Below are 22,923 nucleotides of genomic sequence, written 5' to 3' on the forward strand. Positions count from 1 at the left end.
TCTTGTGAAATGAATTTGAACACGATTTCTTCTGATAATTTATAGAATTTTCAATCTAGTTTTCAACTCTATAAGCCATTCCCAATTTGGACCTGTGTAACATTAGTTATGGCCTGATTTCGAAACTGTGTCGAAACTACATAACAGAAAATCCGTGGAACAAGTTGCAAAAATCAATTTTTTTAAACTATTGTATCTTGGTGTTGGAAAATCCGAATTGAGTTTTGTTTGTTGTGTATGAAACTTTACTTGAATTTCTTTCTATGTTATGAATTTCATATGCTAATTCAATTTTCTTGAATTTTTTCGAATTTCCAAACACCACTGAAAATCAAAACTGTTCCTGCCCCGTTTCAAAAAAATAGCAAGTTTTAGCAGAGGTTTGAATGACTTTTGATTGGAATATGGGAAAAGTGTCTTCTAGAAAGTTTGGTACTTTGAATCTAATTTCCAATGGTATAAAGTTTTCAGCTTTTGGGCGTACCAAACTCAAGATATGATTTTCACGTGTCGCGTAAAGTTGGAAATTTCTGAGTTGTAACAAAATGAACCTTTTAAGAATTCCCAACTATCTTTTGAGATTGATAGTCCATTTCAAACTTAATTTCGTGGATGACACAAGTTCTTTTGTGACTTTAAACCTTCATTTTTTAATCTCGATTTTCAATGGATTAAACTCTTTTGAGGTGTTGTCCTAAGTTCTTCGCAAACGAATTTTCTCCTTGTATGCTAAGTGACATAGGGTATTCGTGAGTGACGGTTGGTTGATATTTCTTCAGGTGTTCAAGAGGATTTTGAAAGAATCCTGATGCGGACAACTAAAGGACATAATTGCTCGCTTGCTTTTGAAAATTGGTGAGTGTCAAGTGCATGACTTGTTGCATAATACTTGAACTACTTCTTGTTGAATATGTGAATTGGACTTGTCGAGACGAGTATGTATTTTATCGCACTCGTTCTCTCTTGCTTGACTTCATATTTGACTTGCTCGTACTTGATAATCATACTCGTGCTTGTGCGTGACTTGGTATCGATTTGAGAGAAATCTCATCGACTTATTCTTATACTTGTGGGGACGCCCAAATCTCATTGGCTAAACAAGTAACTCGAGCTGGCATGGGATTGGTCGTGAAGCTTGGAGAACCGTGGGAAATTATAAAGCTTGATCTTTTGGATCTTACTTGGCATACTCGAGTAGTATTGCCATTTCATGTGTGTTTGGTTCCGGATCCGATAGGGTGCCTCACTGAGCATTAGCTCACCCTTGTAGCTTGTTTTCCTTAATAGGAACTCAGAGTGGAAACATTTTGGAGAAGGTGGCTTGACTATATTTTGATCCAACTATGGCTTGACTATATAAAATTCCCCTGCTACTTCGTTTGTGTGAGCCGTAGCAAACTGGCAAAGTGGACTGATCTGCTTCTCCTGTTTAGCCGAGAAAATTATGCAACTGCATCTTGTAGCTCAATTTTGTCACTCTTGTGAAATGAATTTGAACACGATTTCTTCTGATAATTTATAGAATTTTCAATCTAGTTTTCAACTCTATAAGCCATTCCCAATTTGGACCTGTGTAACATTAGTTATGGCCTGATTTCGAAACTGTGTCGAAACTACATAACTGAAAATCCGTGGAACAAGTTGCAAAAATCAATTTTTTTAAACTATTGTATCTTGGTGTTGGAAAATCCGAATTGAGTTTTGTTTGTTGTGTATGAAACTTTACTTGAATTTCTTTCTATGTTATGAATTTCATATGCTAATTCAATTTTCTTGAATTTTTTCGAATTTCCAAACACCACTGAAAATCAAAACTGTTCCTGCCCCGTTTCAAAAAAATAGCAAGTTTTAGCAGAGGTTTGAATGACTTTTGATTGGAATATGGGAAAAGTGTCTTCTAGAAAGTTTGGTACTTTGAATCTAATTTCCAATGGTATAAAGTTTTCAGCTTTTGGGCGTACCAAACTCAAGATATGATTTTCACGTGTCGCGTAAAGTTGGAAATTTCTGAGTTGTAACAAAATGAACCTTTTAAGAATTCCCAACTATCTTTTGAGATTGATAGTCCATTTCAAACTTAATTTCGTGGATGACACAAGTTCTTTTGTGACTTTAAACCTTCATTTTTTAATCTCGATTTTCAATGGATTAAACTCTTTTGAGGTGTTGTCCTAAGTTCTTCGCAAACGAATTTTCTCCTGGTATGCTAAGTGACATAGGGTATTCGTGAGTGACGGTTGGTTGATATTTCTTCAGGTGTTCAAGAGGATTTTGAAAGAATCCTGATGCGGACAACTAAAGGACATAATTGCTCGCTTGCTTTTGAAAATTTGTGAGTGTCAAGTGCATGACTTGTTGCATAATACTTGAACTACTTCTTGTTGAATATGTGAATTGGACTTGTCGAGACGAGTATGTATTTTATCGCACTCGTTCTCTCTTGCTTGACTTGATATTTGACTTGCTCGTACTTGATAATCATACTCGTGCTTGTGCGTGACTTGGTATCGATTTGAGAGAAATCTCATCGACTTATTCTTGTACTTGTGGGGACGCCCAAATCTCATTGGCTAAACAAGTAACTCGAGCTGGCATGGGATTGGTCGTGAAGCTTGGAGAACCGTGGGAAATTATAAAGCTTGATCTTTTGGATCTTACTTGGCATACTCGAGTAGTATTGCCATTTCATGCGTGTTTGGTTCCGGATCCGATAGGGTGCCTCACTGAGCATTAGCTCACCCTTGTAGCTTGTTTTCCTTAATAGGAACTCAGAGTGGAAACATTTTGGAGAAGGTGGCTTGACTATATTTTGATCCAACTATGGCTTGACTATATAAAATTCCCCTGCTACTTCGTTGGTGTGAGCCGTAGCAAACTGGCAAAGTGGACTGATCTGCTTCTCCTGTTTAGCCGAGAAAATTATGCAACTGCATCTTGTAGCTCAATTTTGTCACTCTTGTGAAATGAATTTGAACACGATTTCTTCTGATAATTTATAGAATTTTGAATCTAGTTTTCAACTCTATAAACCATTCCCAATTTGGACCTGTGTAGCATTAGCTATGGTCTTATTTCGAAACTGTGTCGAAACTATATAACTGAAAATCCGTGGAACAAGTTTCAAAAATCAGTTTTCTTAAACTGTTCTATATTGGTGTTGGAAAATCCGAATTGAGTTCTGTTTGTTGTGTTTGAAACTTTTCTTGAATTTCTTTCTATGTTATGAATATCATAGGCTAATTCAATTTTTTTGAATTTTCAAACACCACTGAAAATCAATACTGTTCCTGCCCTGTTTCAAAAAAATAGCAAGTTTGAGCTGAGGTTTGAATGACTTCTGATTGGAATCTGGGAAAAGTGTCTTCTAGAAAGTTTGGTACTTTGAATCTAATTTCCAACGGTATAAAGTTTAATGTTTTTGGGCATACCAAACTCAAGATATGATTTTCACGTGTCGCGTAAAGTTCGAAATTTCTGGGTTATAACAAAATGAACCTTTTAAGAATTCCCAACTATCTTTTGAGATTGACAGTCCATTTCAAACTTAATTTCGTGGATGATACAAGTTCTCTTGTGACTTTAAACCTTCATTTTTTAATCTCGATTTTCAATGGATTAAAACTCTTTTGAGGTGTTGTCCTAAATTCTACGCAAACGAATTTTCTCCTTGTATGCTAAGTGACATAGGGTATCCGTGAGTGACGGTTGGTTGATATTTCTTCAGGTGTTCAAGAGGATTTTGAAAGAATCCTGATGCGGACAACTAAAGGACATAAGTGCTCGCTTGCTTTTGAAAATTGGTGAGTGTCAAGTGCATGACTTGTTGCATAATACTTGAACTACTTCTTGTTGAATATGTGAATTGGACTTGTTGAGACGAGTATGTATTTTATCGCACTCGTTCTCTCTTGCTTGACTTGATATTTGACTTGCTCGTACTTGATAATCATACTCGTGCTTGTGCGTGACTTGGTATCGATTTGAGAGAAATCCATCGACTTATACTTGTACTTGTGGGGACGCCCAAATCTCATTGGCTAACCTTGTAACTCGAGCTGGCTTGGGATTGGTCGAGAAGCTTGGAGAACCGTGGGAAATTATAAAACTTGATCTTTTGGATCTTACTTGGCATACTCAAGTAGTATTGCCATTTCATACGTGTTTGGTTCCGGATTCGATAGGGTGCCTCACTGAGCATTAGCTCACCCCCGTAGCTTGTTTTCCTTAACCGGAACTCAGAGTGGAAACATTTTGGAGACGGTGGCTTGACTATATTTTGATCCAACTATGGCTTGACTATATAAAATTCCCCTGCTAATTCGTTTGTGTGAGCCGTAGAAAACTGGCAAAGTGGACTGATCTGCTTCTCCTGTTTAGCCGAGAAAATTATGCTACTGCATCTTGTAGCTCAATTTTGTCCCTCTTGTGAAATGAATTTGAACACGATTTCTTCTGATGATTTATAGAATTATTAATCTAGTTTTCAACTCTTAAACCATTCCCAATTTGAACCTGTGTAGCATTAGGTATGGCCTAATTTCGAAACTGTGTCGAAGCTATATGACTGAAAATCCGCGGAACAGGTTGCAAAAATTAGTTTTCTTAAGCTGTTGTATCTAGGTGTTGGAAAATCCGAATTGAATTCTGTTTGTTGCGTTTGAAACTTGACTTGAATTTCTTTGTGTTATGAATTTCAGAGGCTAACTCAATTTTCATGATTTTTTCAAATTTTCAAACTCCACCGAAAATCAAAACTGTTCCTGCCCTGTTTCAAGAAAATAGCAAGTTTGAGCTGAGATTTGAATGATTTCTAATTGGAATATGGGAAAAGTTCTTCCGGGAATTTTTTGTACTTTGAATATAGTTTCCAACGGTATGATGTTTCCAGTTTTTGGGCCTACCGAACTCAAGATATGATTTTTCACGTGTTGTCGCGTAAAGTTGGAAATTTTTGGGTTACAAAAAAGTGAACCTTCTAAGAATTTCCAACTATCTTTTCAGATTGATAGTCAATTTCAAACTTGATTTTATGGATGATACAAGTTCTCTTGTGACATTAAACCTTCATTTTTGAATCTCGATTTTCAATGGATTAAAACTCTTTTGAGGCATTGTCCTAAGTTCTAAGCAAACGAATTTTCTCCTTGTATGCTAAGTGACATAGGGTATCTGTGAGTGATGGTTGGTTGATATTTCTTGAGAAGGTAGCTTGACTATATTTTGATCCAACTATGGCTTGACAATATAAAATTCCCCTGCTAAATCGTTTGTGTGAGCCATAGCAAACTGGCAAAGTGGACTGGTTTGCTTCTCCTGTTTTACCGAGAAAATTATGCAGCTGCATCTTGTAGCTCAATTTTGTCCCTCTTGTGAAATGAATTTGAACACAATTTCTTCTGATAATTTACAGAATTTTCAATCTAGTTTTCAACTCTATAAACCATTCCCAATTTGGACCTGTGTAGCATTAGTTATGGCCTGATTTCGAAACTGTGTCGAAACTACATAACTGAAAATCCGTGGAACAAGTTGCAAAAATCAATTTTTTTAAACTGTTGTATCTTGGTGTTGGAAAATCCGAATTGAGTTCTGTTTGTTGTGTTTGAAACTTTACTTGAATTTCTTTCTATGTTATGAATTTCATATGCTAATTCAATTTTCTTGAATTTTTTCGAATTTCCAAACACCACTGAAAATCAAAACTGTTCCTGCCCTGTTTCAAAAAAATAGCAAGTTTTAGCAGAGATTTGAATGACTTTTGATTGGAATATGGGAAAAGTGTCTTCTAGAAAGTTTGGTACTTTGAATCTAATTTCCAATGGTATAAAGTTTTCAGCTTTTGGGCGTACCAAACTCAAGATATGATTTTCACGTGTCGCGTACAGTTGGAAATTTCTGGGTTATAACAAAATGAACCTTTTTAAGAATTCCCAACTATTTTTTGAGATTGATAGTCCATTTCAAACTTAATTTCGTGAGTGATACAAGTTCTCTTGTGACTTTAAACCTTCATTTTTTAATCTCGATTTTCAATGGATTAAAACTCTTTTGAGGTGTTGTCTTAAGTTCTGCGCAAAGGAATTTTCTCCTTGTATGCTAAGTGACATAGGGTATCCGTGAGTGATGGTTGGTTGATATTTCTTCAGGTGTTCAAGAGGATTTCGAAAGGAATCCTAGTGCGGACAACTGAAGGACTTAATTGCTTGCCTGCTTTTGAAAATTGGTGAGTGTCAAGTGCATGACTTGTTGCATAATAGTTGAACTACTTCTTGTTGAATATGTGAATTGGACTTGTCGAGACGAGTGTGTTCTTTATCGCACTCGTTCTCTCATTCTTGACTTGATATTTGACTTCCTCGTACTTGATAATCATACTAGTGCTTGTGCGTGACTTGGTGTCGATTTGAGAGAAATCTCTTCAACTTATACTTGTACTTGTGAGGATGCCCAAATCCCATTGGCTAACCTTGTAACTCGAGCTGGCAAGGCTTGGTCGAGAAGCTTGGAGAACCGTGGTAAATTATAAAGTTTGATCTTTTGAGATCTTACTTGGCATACTCGAGTAGTATTGCCATTTCATTCGTTTTTGGTTCCGGATCTGATAGGGTGCCTCATTGAGCATTAGCTCACCCCCGTAGGTTGTTTTCCTTAACAGGAACTCGGAGTAGAAAGATTTTGGAGAAGGTGGCTTGACTATATTTTGATCTAACTATGGCTTGACTATATAAAATTCCCCTGCTAATTCGTTTGTGTGAGCCATAGCAAACTGGTAAAGTGGACTGATCTGCTTCTCCTATTTAGCCGAGAAAATTATGCTGCTGCATCTTGTAGCTCAATTTTGTCCCTCTTGTGAAATGCATTTGAACACGATTTCTTCTAATAATTTATAGAATTTTCAATCTAATTTTCAACTCTATAAACCATTCCCAATTTGGACTTGTGTAGCATTAGCTATGGCCTGATTTCGAAACTGTGTCGAAACTACATAACTGAAAATCCATGGAACAAGTTGCAAAATCAGTTTTCTTAAACTGTTGTATCTTGGTATTGGAAAATACGAATTGAATTCTGTTTGTTGTGTTTGAAACTTTACTTGAATTTCTTTCTATGTTATGAATTTCATAGGCTAATTCAATTTTCTTGAATTTTTTCGAATTTCCAAACACCACTGAAAATCAAAACTGTTCCTGCCTTGTTTCAAAAAAATAGCAAGTCTTAGCAGAGATTTGAATGACTTTTGATTGGAATATGGGAAAAGTGTCTTCTAGAAAGTTTGGTACTTTGAATCTAATTTCCAATGGTATAAAGTTTTCAGCTTTTGGGCATACCAAACTCAAGATATGATTTTCACGTGTCGCGTAAAGTTGGAAATTTCTCGGTTATAACAAAATGAACCTTTTAAGAATTCCCAACTATCTTTTGAGATTGATAGTCCATTTCAAACTTAATTTCGTGGATGATACAAGTTCTCTTGTGACTTTAAACCTTCATTTTTTAATCTCGATTTTCAATGGATTAAAACTCTTTTCAGGTATTGTCCTAAGTTCTACGCAAACGAATTTTCTCCTTGTATGCTAAGTGACATAGGGTATCCGTGAGTGATGGTTGGTTGATATTTCGTCCGGTGTTCAAGGGGATTTCGAGAGGAATCCTAGTGCGGACAACTAAAGGACTTAATTGCTCGCCTGCTTTTGAAAATTGGTGGGTGTCAAGTGCATGACTTGTTGCATAATACTCGAACTACTTCTTGTTGAATATGTGAATTGGACTTGTCGAGACGAGTGTGTACTTTATCGCACTCGTTCTCTCTTGCTTGACTTGATATTTGACTTCCTCGTGTTTGATAATCATACTCGTGCTTGTGCATGACTTGGTGTCGATTTGAGAGAAATCTCATCGATTTATACTTGTAATTGTGGGGACGCCCAAATCCCATTGGCTGACCTTGTAACTCGAGCTGGCAGGGCTTGGTCGAGAAGCTTGCAAAACCGTGGGAAATTATAAAGTTTGATCTTTTGAGATCTTACTTGGCATACTCGAGTAGTATTGCCATTTCATTCGATTTTGGTTCCGGATCCGATAGGGTGCCTCACTGAGCATTAGCTCACCCCCGTAGCTTGTTTTCCTTAACAGGAACTCGGACTGGAAAGATTTTTGAGAAGGTAGCCTGACTATATTTTGATCCAACTATGGCTTGACTATATAAAATTCCCCTGCTAAATCGTTTGTGTGAGCCATAGCAAACTGGCAAAGTGGACTGGTTTGCTTCTCCTGTTTTACCGAGAAAATTATGCAGCTGCATCTTGTAACTCAATTTTGTCCCTCTTGTGAAATGAATTTGAACACAATTTCTTCTGATAATTTATAGAATTTTCAATCTAGTTTTCAACTCTATAAACCATTCCCAATTTGGACCTGTGTAGCATTAGTTATGGCCTGATTTCGAAACTGTATCGAAACTACATAACTGAAAATCCGTGGAACAAGTTGCAAAAATCAATTTTTTTAAACTGTTGTATCTTGGTGTTGGAAAATCCGAATTGAGTTCTGTTTGTTGTGTTTGAAACTTGACTTGAATTTCTTTCTATGTTATGATTTTCATATGCTAATTCAATTTTCTTGAATTTTTTCGAATTTCCAAACACCACTGAAAATCAAAACTGTTCCTGCCCTGTTTCAAAAAAATAGCAAGTTTTAGCAGAGATTTGAATGACTTTTGATTGGAATATGGGAAAAGTGTCTTCTAGAAAGTTTGGTACTTTGAATCTAATTTCCAATGGTATAAAGTTTTCAGCTTTTGGGCGTACCAAACTCAAGATATGATTTTCACGTGTCGCGTACAGTTGGAAATTTCTGGGTTATAACAAAATGAACCTTTTTAAGAATTCCCAACTATTTTTTGAGATTGATAGTCCATTTCAAACTTAATTTCGTGAGTGATACAAGTTCTCTTGTGACTTTAAACCTTCATTTTTTAATCTCGATTTTCAATGGATTAAAACTCTTTTGAGGTGTTGTCTTAAGTTCTGCGCAAAGGAATTTTCTCCTTGTATGCTAAGTGACATAGGGTATCCGTGAGTGATGGTTGGTTGATATTTCTTCAGGTGTTCAAGAGGATTTCGAAACGAATCCTAGTGCGGACAACTGAAGGACTTAATTGCTTGCCTGCTTTTGAAAATTGGTGAGTGTCAAGTGCATGACTTGTTGCATAATACTTGAACTACTTCTTGTTGAATATGTGAATTGGACTTGTCGAGACGAGTGTGTACTTTATCTCACTCGTTCCCTCTTGCTTGACTTGATATTTGACTTGCTCGTGCTTGATAATCATACTCGTGCTTGTGCGTGACTTGGTGTCGATTTGAGAGAAATCTCATTGACTTATACTTATTCTTGTGGGGACGCCCAAATCCCATTGGCTAATCTTGTAACTCGACTTGGTATGGGCTTGGTCAAGAAGCTTGGAGAACCGTGGGAAATTATAAAGCTTGATCTTTTGAGATCTTACTTGGCATACTCGAGAAGTATTGTCATTTCATGCGTGTTTGGTTCCGAATCCGATAGGGTGCCTCACTGAACATTAACTCACCCCCGTAGCTTGTTTTCCTTGACAAGAACTCGGAGTGGAAAGATTTTGGAGAAGGTGGCTTGACTATATTTTGATCCAAATATGACTTGACAATATGAAATTCCCATGCAAATTCGTTTGTGTGAGCGGTAGCAAACTGACAAAGTGGATTGATCTGCTTCTCCTGTTTAGCCGAGAAATTTATGCAGCTGCATCTTGTGGCTCAATTTCGTCCCTCTTGTGAAATGAATTTGAACACGATTTCTTCTGATGATTTATAGAATTTTGAATCTAGTTTTCAACTCTTTTAACCATTCCCAATTTAGATCTGTGTGGCATTGGCTATGGCCTAATTTCAGAACTGTGTCAAAGCTATATGATCGAAAATCCACGGAACAGGTTGCAAAAATCAGTTTTCTTAAACTGTTGTATCTTGGTGTTGAAAATCCGAATTGAGTTCTGTTTTTTGAGCTTGAAACTTGACTTGAATTTCTTTCTATGTTATGAATTTCATAGGCTAATTAAATTCTCGTGAATTTTTTCGAATTTTCAAACTCCACCGAAAATCAAAACAGTTCCTGCCCTATTTCAATAAAGTAGCAAGTTTGAGCTGAGATTTGAATGACTTTTGATTGGAATCTGGGAAAAGTATTTTCTAGAAAGTTTTAGAATTTTGAATCTAATTTCCAACGGTATAAAGTTTCTAGTTCTTCAGCATACCAAATTCTTCAGTATAAAGAATCTAATTTTCATGTGTTGTCGCGTAAAGTTGGAAATTTCTGGGTTGTAACAAATTGAACCTTTTAAGAATTTCCAACTATCTTTTGAGATTGATAGTCTATTTCAAACTTCATTTCGTGGATGATACAAGTTCTCTTGTGAATTTAAACTTTCATTTTTGAATCTCGATTTTCAATGGATTAAAACACTTTTGAGGCGTTGTCCTATGTTGTAAGCAAATGAATTTTCTCATTGTATGCTTAGTGGCATAGGGTATTCGTGAGTGATGGTTGGTTGATATTTTTTCAGGTGTTCAAGAGGATTTCGAAAGGAATGCCGGTGCGTATAACTAAAGGACATAAATGCTTGCTTGCTTTTGGAAATTGGTGAGTGTCAAGTGCATGACTTGTTGCATAATACTTGAACTACTCATTGAGCATTAGCTCACCCCCGTAGCTTATTTTCCTTAACAGGAAAACGGAGTGGAAAGATTTTGGAGAAGGTGGTTTGACTATATTTTGATCCAAATATAGCTTGACTATATAAAATTCCCCTGCTAATTCGTTTGAGTGAGCCGTGGCAAATTGGCAAAGTGGACTGATCTGCTTCTCCTGTTTAGCCAAGAAAATTATGCAGCTGCATCTTGTGGCTCAATTTCATCCCACTTGTGAAATGAATTTGAACACAATTTCTTCTTATAATTTATAGAATTTTGAATCTAATTTTCAACTCTATAAACCATTCCCAATTTGGACCAGTGTAGCTTTAGCTATGGCATAATTTTGAAACTATGTCGAAGCTACATGACTGAAATTCCGCGGAACAGGTTGCAAAAATCAGTTTTCTTCAGCTATTGTAACTTGGTGTTGGAAATTCCAAATTGAGTTCTATTTTTTGCATTTGAAACTTGACATGAATTTCTTTCTATGTTATGAATTTCATAGGCTAATTCAATTCTCGTAAATTTTTTCAAAATTTCAAACTCCACTAAAAATCAATACTGTCCCTGCCCTGTTTCAATAAAATAGCAAGTTTGAGCTGAGATTTGAATGACTTCTGATTGGAATCTGGGAAAAGTGTCTTCTAAAAAGTTTTAGTATTTTGAATCTAGTTTACAACGGTATAAATTTTCTAGTTTTTGGGCATACCAAACTCAAGAAATGATTTTCACGTGTTGTCGCTTAAAGTTGGAAATTTTTGGGTTATAACAAAATGAACCTTTTAAGAATTCCCAACTATCTTTTGAGATTAATAGTGCATTTCAAACTTGATTTCGGGGATGATACAAGTTCTCTTGTGACTTAAAACTTTCATTTTTGAATCCCAATTTTTAATGGATTAAAACTTTTTTGAGGCGTTGTCCTAAGTTCTAAGCAAACGAATTTTCTCCTTGTATGCTAAGTGACATAGGGTATTAGTGAGTGATGGTTGGTTGATATTTTTTTAGGTGTTCAAGAGGATTTCGAAAGGAATTCCAGTGTTCAAAACTAAAGGAATTAATTGCTTACTTGCTTTCGGAAATTGGTGAGTGTCAAGTGCATGACTTGTTGCATAATACTTGAACTACTTCTTATTGAATATGTGAATTGGACTTGTCGAGACGAGTGTGTACTTCGCACTCGTTCTCTCTTGCTTGACTTGTTATTTGACTTGCTCGTACTTGATAATAATGCTCATGCTTGTGCGTGACTTGGTGTCGATTTGAGAGAAATCTCATCGACTTATACTTTTCTTATCCCATTGGCTAACCTTGTAACTCGAGCTGGCATCGGCTTGGTCGAGAAGCTTGAAGAACTGTGGGAAATTATAAAGTTTGATCTTTTGAGATCTTACTTGGCATACTCGAGTAGTATTTCCATTTCATGCGTGTTTGGTTCCAGATCCGATATGGTGCCTCACTGAGCATTAACTCACCCCCGTAGCTTGTTTTCCTAAACAGTAACTCGGAGTGGAAAGATTTTGGAGAATGTGGCTTGACTATATTTTGATCCAAATACGGCTTGACTATATGAAATTCCCCTGCTAATTGGTTTGTATGAGCCGTAGCAAACTGGCAAAATGGACTGATCTGCTTCTCCTATTTAGCCGACAAAATTATGCAGCTGCATCTTGTGTCTCAATTTTGTCCCTCTTTTGAAATGAATTTGAACACGATTTCTTCTGATGAATTATAGAACTTTGAATCTAGTTTTCAACTCTATAAACCATTCCCAATTCGGACCTGTGTAGCATTAGTTTTGGCCTAATTTTGAAACTGTGTCGAAGCTACATGACTGAAAATCCGCGGAACAGGTTGCGGAAATCAGTTTTCTTAAACTGTTGTATCTTGGTGCTGGAAAATCCAAATTGAGTTCTGTTTGTTGCGTTTGAAACTTGATTTGAAGTCCTTTCAATTTTATGAATTTCATAGGCTAATTCAATTCTTGTGAATTTTTTTGAATTTTCAAACTCCACCGAAAATCAGAACAGTTCCTGCCCTATTCCAATAAAATAGCAAGTTTGTGCTGAGATTTGAATGACTTCTGATTGGAATCTGGGAAAAGTGTTTTCTAAAAAGTTTTAGAATTTTGAATCTAATTTCCAACGGTATAAAGTTTCTAGTTTTTGGTCATATCAAACTCAAGATATGATTTCCATGTGTTGTCGCGTAAAGTTGGAAATTTCTGGGTTATAACAAAATAAACCTTTAAAGAATTTCCAACTATCTTTTAAGATTGATAGTCCATTTCGAACTTCATTTCGTGGATGATACAAGTTCTCTTGTGAATTTAAATTTACATTTTTGAATCTCGATTTTCAATGGATTAAAACACTTTTGAGGCGTTGTCCTAAGTTCTAAGCAATCGAATTTTCTCCTTGTATGCTAAGTGACATAGGGTATTCATGAGTGATGGTTGGTTGATATTTCTTCAGGTGTTCAAGGGATTTCGAAAGGAATTTCGGTGCGGATAACTAAAGGACTTAATTGCTAGCTTGCTCTTGGAAATTGGTGAATTTCAAGTGCATGACTTGTTGCATAATACTTGAACTACTTCTTGTTGAATGTGTGATCTTACTTGGTATACTCGAGTTGTATTGCCATTTCATGCGTGATTTGGTTCCGGATCCGATAGGGTGCCTCACTGAGCATTAGCTCACCCCCGTAGCTTGTTTTCCTTAACTGTAACTCAGGGTGGAAAGATTTTGGAGAGGGTGGCTTAACTATATTTTGATCCAAATTTGGCTTGACTATATAAAATTTTCCTACTAATTCGTTTGTGTGAGCCGTAGCAAACTGGCAAAGTGGACTGATCTGCTTCTCCTGTTTAGTTGAAAAAATTATGCAGCTGCATCTTGTGGCTCAATTTCTTCCCTCTTGTGAAATGAATGTGAAGACGATTTCTTCTAATGATTTATAGAAGTTTGAATCTAGTTTTCAACTCTATAAACCATTCCCAATTTGGACCTGCGTAGCATTAGCTATGGCCTAATTTAGAAACTGTGTCGAAGCTACATGACTGAAAATCCGCTGAACAGGTTGCAAAAATCAGTTTTCTTAAATTGTTGTTTCTTGGTGTTGGAAAATCCGAATTGATTTCGGTTTGTTGCATTTGAAATTTGACTTGAATTTCTTTCTATGTTATGAATTTCATAGGCTAATTCAATTCTCTTGAATTTTTTCGAATTTTCAAACCCCACAGAGAATCAAAACTGTTCCTGCCCTGTTTCAATAAAATAGCAATTTTGAGTAGAGATTTGAATGACTTCTGATTGGACTCTGGGAAAAGTGTCTTCAAGAATGTTTTAGTACTATAAATCTAGTTTCCAACAGTATAAAGTTTTTACTTTTTGGGCATACCAAACTCAAGATATGATTTTCACGTGTTGTCGCATAAAGTTGGAAATTTCTGGGTTACAATAAAATAAGCCTTTTAAGAATTTCCAACTATTTTTTGAGATTGATAGTCCATTTCAAACTTTATTTTATGGATGATACAAGTTCTCTTGTGACTTTAAACCTTCAGTTTTGAATCTTGATTTTCAATGGATTAAAACTCTTTTGAGGCGTTGTCCTAATTCTAAGCAAACGAATTTTCTCCTTGTATGCTAAGTGACATAGGGTATCCGTGATTGATGGTTGGTTGATATTTCTTCAGGTGTTCAAGAGGATTTCGAAAGGAATCCCAGTGCGGACAACTAAAGGACTTAATTGCTTGCTTGCTTTTGGAAATTGGTGAGTATCAAGTGCATGACTTGTTGCATAATACTTGAACTACTTCTTGTTGAATATGTGAATTGGACTTGTCGAGACGAGTGTGTACTTTATCGCACTCGTTCCCTCTTGCTTGACTTGATATTTGACTTGCTCGTGCTTGATAATCATACTCGTGCTTGTGCATGACTTGGTGTCGATTTGAGAGAAATCTCATCGACTTATACTTGTACTTGTGGGGACGACCAAATCCCATTGGCTAACTTTGTAACTCGAGCTAGCATAGGCTTCGCCAAGAAGCTTGGAGAACCGTGGGAAATTATTAAACTTGATCTTTTGAGATCTTACTTGGCATACTCGAGTAGTATTGCCATTTCATGCGTTTTTGGCTCCGGATCCGATAGGGTGCCTCACTGAGTATTAGCTCACCCCCGTAGCTGGTTTTCCTGAACATGAACTCAGAATGGAAAGATTTTGGAGAAGGTGGCTTGACTATATTTTGATCCAAATATGGCTTGACTATATAAAATTCACCTGCTAATTCGTTTCTGTGAGCCGTAGCAAACTGGCAAAGTGGACTGATCTGCTTCATCTGTTTAGCTGAGAAAATTATGCAGCTGTATCTTGTGGCTCAATTTTGTCGCTCTTGTGCAATGAATTTGAACACGATTTCTTCAGATAATTTATAGAATTTTGAATCTAATTTTCAACTCCACAAACCATTCCCAATTTGGACCTGTGTAGCATTAGCTATGGCCTAATTTGGAAACTGTGTCGAGGCCATAGGACTGAAAATCCACAGAACCGGTTGCAAAAATCAGTTTTCTTAAACTGTTGTATCTTGGTGTTGGAAAATCCGAATTGAGTTCTGTTTGTTGCGTTTGAAACTTGACTTAAATTTCTTTCTACGCTATGAATTCATAGGCTAATTCAATTCTCGTGAATTTTTTCAAAATTTCAAACTCCACTGAAAATCAAAACTGTTCCTGCCCTATTTCAATAAAATAGCAAATTTGAGCTGAGATTTGAATGACTTCTGATTACAATCTGGAAAAAGTGTCTTCTAGAAAGTTTTAGTACTATGAATCTAGTTTCCAACGGTATAAAGTTTCTAGTTTTTGGGTACACCAAACTCAAGATATGATTTTCACGTGTTGCCGCATAAAGTTGGAAATTTCTGGGCTACAACAAAATGAATCTTTTTAAGAATTCCCAACTATCTTTTGAGATTGATAATCCATTTCAAACTTGATTTTGTTGACGATACAAGTTCTCTTGTAACTTTAAAACTTTATTTTTGAATCTCGATTTTCAATGGATTAAAACTCTTTTGAGGCGTTGTCCTAAGTTCTAAGCAAACGAATTTTCTCCTTGTATGATAAGAGACACAGGGTATCCGTGAGTGATGGTTGGTTGATATTTCTTAAGGTGTTCAAGAGGATTTCGAATGGAATCCCGGTGCGGACAACTAACGGACTTAATTGCTTGCTTCCTTTTGGAAATTGGTGAGTGTCAAGTGCATGACTGGTTGCATAATACTTGAACTACTTCTTGTTGAATATCCGAATTGCACTTGTTGAGACGAGTGTGTACTTTATCACACTCGTTCTCTCTTGTTTGACCTGATATTTGACTTGTTCATACTTGATAATCATACTCGTGCTTATGCGTGACTTGGTGTCGATTTGAGAGAAATCTCATCAACTTATACTTGTACTTGTGGGGACGCCCAAATCCCATTGACTAACCTTATAACTCGAGTTGGCATGGGCTTGGTCGAGAAGCTTGGAGAACCGTGGGAAATTGTTAAGCTTGATCTTTTGAGATCTTACTTGGCATACTTGAGTAGTATTGCCATTTCATGCGTGTTTGGTTCCGGATCCAATAGGGTGCCTCACTGAGCATTAGCTCACCCCCGTAGCTTGTTTTCCTTAACATGAAATCGGAATTGAAAGATTTTGGAGAAGGTGGCTTGACTATATTTTGATCCAAATAAGGCTTGACAATATCAAATTCCCCTGCTAATTCGTTTGTGTGAGTAGTAGCAAACTGGCAAAGTGGACTGATCTGCTTCTCCAGTTTAGAGGAGAAAATTATGCTGCTGCATCTTGTGGCTCAATTTCGTCCCTCTTGTGAAATGAATTTGAACACAATTTCTTCTGATAATTTGTAGAATTTTGAATCTAGTTTTCAACTCCATAAACCATTCCCAATTTGGAACTATGTAGCATTAGCTATGGCCTAATTTCAAAACTGTGTCGAAGCCATAGGACTGAAAATCCGCAGAACAGGTTGCAAAAATCAGTTTTCCTAAATTGTTGTATCTTGGTGTTGGAAAATCCGAATTGAATTCTGTTTGTTACGTTTGAAACTTGACTTGAATTTCTTTCTACGCTGTGAATTTCATAGGCTAATTCAATTCTCGTGATTTTTTTCGAATTTTCAAACTCCACTGAAAATCAAAACTGTTCCTGCCCTGTTTCAATAAAATAGCAAGTTTGAGCTGAGATTTGAATGACTTCTGATTAGAATCAGGGAAAATCATCTTCTAGAAAGTTTTAGTACTATGAATCTAGTTTCCAACGGTATAAAGTTTCTAGTTTTTTGGCATATGAAACTCAAGATATGATTTTCACGTGTTGTCGCGTAAAGTTGGAAATTTCTGGGTTACAACAAAATGAACCTTTTAAGAATTTCCATCCATCTTTGGAGATTGATAGTCCATTTCAAACTTGATTTTATGGATGATACAAGTTCTTTGTGATTTTAAACCTTCATTTTTTAATCTTGATTTTCAATGGATTAAAACTCTTTTGAGGCGTTGTCCTAAGTTCTAAGCAAACGAATTTTCTCCTTGTATGCTAAGAGACACAGGGTATCCATGAGTGATGGTTGGTTGATATTTCTTCAGGTGTTCAAGAGAATTTCGAAAGAAATCCCGGTGCGGACAACTAAAGGACTTAATTGGTTGCTTGCTTGTTGCGCCCCACTTTTTAAGAAATAAATAAATGATTTTAAAAGGTGAATTTTTGTTTGAAAAATGAATTTTTGATTTTCTAGGAAAAATGAAAAAAATATGTGGGTCTAGATGGGACTTGAAAATGCGATGATTTGACCCAAAATATAGTTTAAAAGGGTTTTTTGAATGAAAAATGGAGTCGCCACTTGGTATAGAGTTAAGGTGTACCAAGTCACCTAAAAAATGAATTTTTAATGAAAAAATAGAAAAACCCTTTTTAAACAACTCCAAGTCTACGAAAATCAGAGAAAAAGATTCGGGAATCACATTTGAAGAAAGGGAAGGCAAGGATAAGAATCCAAGGCACCCTTTCAACCTAGCCCAGGCTAGTTGCGCGATTTAGTCAAAGATTTTCTTATTTTAACCTAAAGATTTATCACATTTGAATGTACTATATGAATGCAACCCTAGACCTAGGGGGGTATCGAGGGGTTGAAATTTCCCTTCAAAGCTCGAATGGTGCCAATCACATTAATTGTGATGCCCAATAATGACTCTTTGGAGAGGTCACTAATAATGCAAAAAATATGAGACTCTAAGAAGAGGAAAAGAATAAAATAATTATAGAAATATACATGTCTTAAAGGGATGCATCATGTCGGGTACGGGGGACTAATGTTCGTGACTCCATTTTCCCTTTAATAGAGGGAATACGAGTGTGCTAAGGCTAAGAAAAGCCAAACTCGTCCATATCCCATATCCAAGGGGTAACTCTCAAGCAAATGTACCCTATAACTAGCATGGAGATGCAAAACCTAAAATGAAAGGGAAAGGGTTGGAGGGGCATGCCAAATGCTAGAAAACTAAGAAAAATGCATGAAATGTAGTGAGACATGCAAGTATGCACTAACGAGAGGGGACAACCTATTGGGTCTAACATTGAACTAGCCCTTTTCTAAAATTCTCTCACAAGCATTGGACTTGCGAGAGCTCGAGGAAAAAAACCATGCCTAGCGTTGGACTAGCCACGGTGACGCATTCATCCATCACATTCATCTATGACTATAGAAAGCAAGTAGACATGCCAATCACCTATAAACACGTAAGTCACATATAGCACATAACACATAAGCATGGTATCTAGATGCAAAACCCTAAGAAAGCGGTAACACATAGCACGTAAGCATGCAAATCACATAAAAAAGCAAATAAGCCCTAACTATTACATTTGGGGAGGCCCTACTACAATCTAAAGGGGAAATAAATAATTAATTAAAATAAATACCTAACTATTACAAACTTGGCATTCAAGTGCCTTTCAAATGACTTGCCAATTAAAAAGGCGAAATGAAAAGAAGGCAAAATAGGCAATTAAACATAAAATGAAAAGCAAATTAAAGCATGCATATTCGCACATAACACGTAGGAGTACGTAGGAGAAATAAATTCAAGGAAATAGAGGTTACCTCCCTTGAGTGGATGCCCTAATGGAGTGAAACCAATTATTTAACCCTCTAAAAGAAAAGAAAAGATCAAGGTACCTCAAATAATCACATTAATATGAAATTGAATCATTAAATGCATTCAGATGCCTAAATAGCCCATATTCACAAGATTATGATCCAATTGAAAGGAAAAAGAAAGTTCCTAGGACCACAATATAGTTAAGGAAAAAAACCAGGGCTGATTTGTAAATTCCATGACCAGATTCTTAACCACACAGGTCATATCAGAACAAGAGAGGACTTGAGGGGTTTCAATGTGTGAGAACCCGTAAATCCCTAATAATTTTCTTAGGGTTTTTCCCATTTAAAGGCATAATTTTTGCATTTTCTGGTTTAGGAAATTTTTCCCTGGTGAATTTTATGAGTAATTATAGTTTTAGATGATTTTTCTAGTATTGGAGAGTTTTTGAAAAATTAAGAGTATATAATGGACGTGGGACCCACTAGTGCGAAAAGTTCGGAAAATTTCGGCCAAATAGGTTAAATTTCGGATACTGTGTGAAATTTATCGGGTGTTAAGAGATAAGTAGAGAAGGTGATTTGATTGATGTGAGAAGGAACCAAGTGATAAAGATGCATTTATGAAGGTGACAAGTGTCACCTTGTGAGTGGTGGCACTTGTAGACAACTATTCATGGTTTTGACCTTTTTGACTAATTGATTAAATATCTCAAAAATTAACCAAAATTCACTCTTTTCTTTCACCATAGTGGCCGGCCCTCTCTCTAGCATAGAAGGAAGAAAAACCTCTTCAAAGTTTGGCAATTATCTAGCTCAAATCTTCCAAAACACTTGCTTAATCTAGTTTCTACTCCATAAAAACCCTCTAGTTGGTGCTAGTAAGTGATTTGGTGAAGCTTTTTGGAGAAGCTAAGGTGTTCTACAACTCCTTTTCTCTTGTTTACTAGGTAAGTGGTGCTTGAACTTCCTCCTACACCTAATGATGCCTAATTTGTGCCTAGTGGTGGCTAAAGTGCTGAAATTTGTGGTTTATTTCTTGGTTTGAGATGAATTGGTGAAGTTTTTATTTTATTGATGAATTTCTGGTTTAATGTGATCATGATGTTGTGGTTGTTTATGATGGTTGGTAATGAGGGGTAATGACTCTAGTAGGTGTAAATGATTGGTAATTGCAACCAATTTTGGGTTTGGAAGGAATTTGAGGAAGTTAGGGTTTCATGACCCTCTTTTCTGTCCGGTTTCATGACCCTCCTGCTTAGAGGCCGAATTGGCCTTTGTTTAAAACATGAAAGTTGTAGGTATTGGTGTGTTTGAGGTACCTGTAAAATTTCAGGTCATTTGGAGTAGTGTAGAGTGAGATATGTCGATTTTACTGTTGCTGTTCTGGGTTGATCAGAATGTACGAACTGCTCTTGTAATCGTCTATTTTGACTGGAATTTCTTTGGATTTGGATTTTGGTGTCTTCTGATGAAATGTAGCTTGATGTCTTAGCTACCATATGCCTTTGGAATTTTTGAATTTGGACCTGGACAGACTGAGTTGTACTAATTACAGCATAGTGTAATTTGTAAACCTGCAATTACGGTTCTGGTTTGGTATTCTACATTTTTGACCTAGTTGTGCTAGGTTTTGGACTGAGTGGCCTTCTACATTGTTGTAGCCCTGTCTTTTATCTTCGAAACGGTGGGTCTTACACCCTTATCCGATAAACGTAACGCATTTTGTGCCATTACCGCATAAGGAGGCCAAAAACTGTTTTGTTGTTAGGGCTAATATAGTTACATTTCTTGATTTTCTGGTTTGCTATCATGCTTATATATGCATATGAAACCCTATTGGGGTTGTGATTGACATGGCTTTATGACTCGTTATCGAGTCTCATGGTATTTGTTTACGTGTTCTAGGGCGTGACGTTAGTGCACGACGTACTTTGGACGGTGGTGCATGAAACCTCACCTACGTGAGTGGTGAGTATACTACTCAGTTGGATGTTTATAATGTGGCTTTGCTATATGTGATTGTGATGCCTTGAAGGCTTGTTTGGCTATTGGAAATGATTAGGGTGAGGGTGTACTTGACCGCCCTCATTCCTTTTATTCCTGTGAATGACTGTTTACCGTTTCACTGTATTACTGTACTTGCTCTATGAGTTATTGGATTCCATTCATGGGATATTGTTTGGGTGTCGGTTGGACGAGTATCCAACGGCCCTACTGTATTACTGAGCTCGACCCCGTTGGTAGTCACTTGAATCGAGCCAGCGAGGGTTTGGTCGTGAAAATTGACTAGCCACGGGGGCTGAAATGAGAATCTTGTGGTAATGAGACCCTTGGTTCCGGTGTACTCGAGTATCACCTAAAGTTACTGCTTGGAGTGCGGGCCCGGTTGGGGTATGTTGGGTGGAAGGAATGGAAGTAAAGTGAGGTCTACGGTTTGGTACTTTTAACATTGACGGAGGGTCAATGAGGTTGGATCAAGAATATAAGCGAGAAAATGGGCTCTTGAGAGCCGTCCGTATCCTTTTACTGATTTGATTTACTTCTTATTTGTATACTTGAACTGAACGGTTACGCTTACGTGATTTTAGATGCTTATGTGGTAGTAACTCACTAGGTTTTAGCTCATTCCATTCCATTTGTTTTCCTTACAGGAAAATGATCACTTTTGGGATAAGTCATACTAGTGGTTGCCAAATTGAGCTCATGTACATGTATATTTTGAATAGCTTTGAATGAAACCCTAATGTGTATTGGGTTCATCTTTTGATTGGCAAACCAAATATGTATATTCGTGATGAATAACTCTGGCATGGTTATTTGGTTGTAAATGTTAAATTTCAATGTATATATGTTAGATTGATGTTTGGTTGAACTTCGGATTCTGACGTGTCTGGCACTGTCCATCCGTGGCTTCGATTTTCGTTTTTGTTTTATTTTGTGATTTTGGCTTGTTTGCGCGCATTGTTATGTTCCGGAACGTATTAGACCAACCGAAACTGATCCGTTAGTCCTGGCGAGAGTTGGGCAGGCAGTCCGCTAATCCCTTTGGTTCGCCTTAGGGGAAGGTGGGGCTGTCACAGGTGGTATCAGAGCCTAGGTTTGAATTAGCCTGGGTGTTATGGGACTGTTTGATTTGAAGATTTGTTGTTTATGGCCTGTAAGCTTATACTTATGGTTAATTGTTCTTGTGGTGTAGGATGGCCGGACAGGGTGACCCTAGTGCTAGTCCTTCGGGAGTGAGACCTCGCAGAGCACTCCCCGTGATCCCATATCAGATACGGCCGGGAGGGACCGTTATTCGTTGGAGCCCGTCTAACCGTCTCAGACGGTGCGCGTGTAAAGAGAAGTATGCCTATCCGAACGCTCTCGTGTTTGCTCTGGACAAGGAGCGTAAGGTGTTGGCTAGAGAGAATGCTCGACTTGAGGTCGAGGCGATCCAGGATAGGGCGACCAACGAGAAGCAAGCTGCACGTATTAAAGAGCTAGAATACGACGTGCTTGAGGTCGAAGATAGGGTTGACGACCTATGCCACCAACTGAGGGAGGCACGAGAGCACGAGCTCAAGCGAGCTCGCAAAGTCAGGGGTCGCGCTGAGGCGATCCTTAACCTATGTGATGACGGGCTGGAGGAAGATAGTGACGAAGCTTCGTGTGCGGGGGCCGAGGCCGGGGAGGAGTCTACCCCGTCGCCTGGGTCCCAGAGCCCAGCGACTGACTAGGCCTTGACTTCTAGGCCTCTTTTGGGATAGTTGGTGGTTTTTGTATGTACATAGGGATAGGGATAGAGCCTTAGCTAATCGTTTTGGTTGATGGATTAGCTACGTGTAAATGTCTTTTGATAGGCCAATCCTCGGGAGGATCGTTTATGTTTGTTTCTGACTTGCCTGTACATGGCTTGACTGATTGTATATACGTGTGGGGCTTGAACTTGTTTGGCATGTATATATGTGCTTGTGAATATGTTTGAAATGTATAAATATGTGTTATTGTGACAGTTTACGTGTTACTTACATGCCTT

The sequence above is a fragment of the Coffea arabica genome, chromosome 8c (assembly GCF_036785885.1).
Source record: "Coffea arabica cultivar ET-39 chromosome 8c, Coffea Arabica ET-39 HiFi, whole genome shotgun sequence".
NCBI classification, from domain to species: domain Eukaryota; kingdom Viridiplantae; phylum Streptophyta; class Magnoliopsida; order Gentianales; family Rubiaceae; genus Coffea; species Coffea arabica.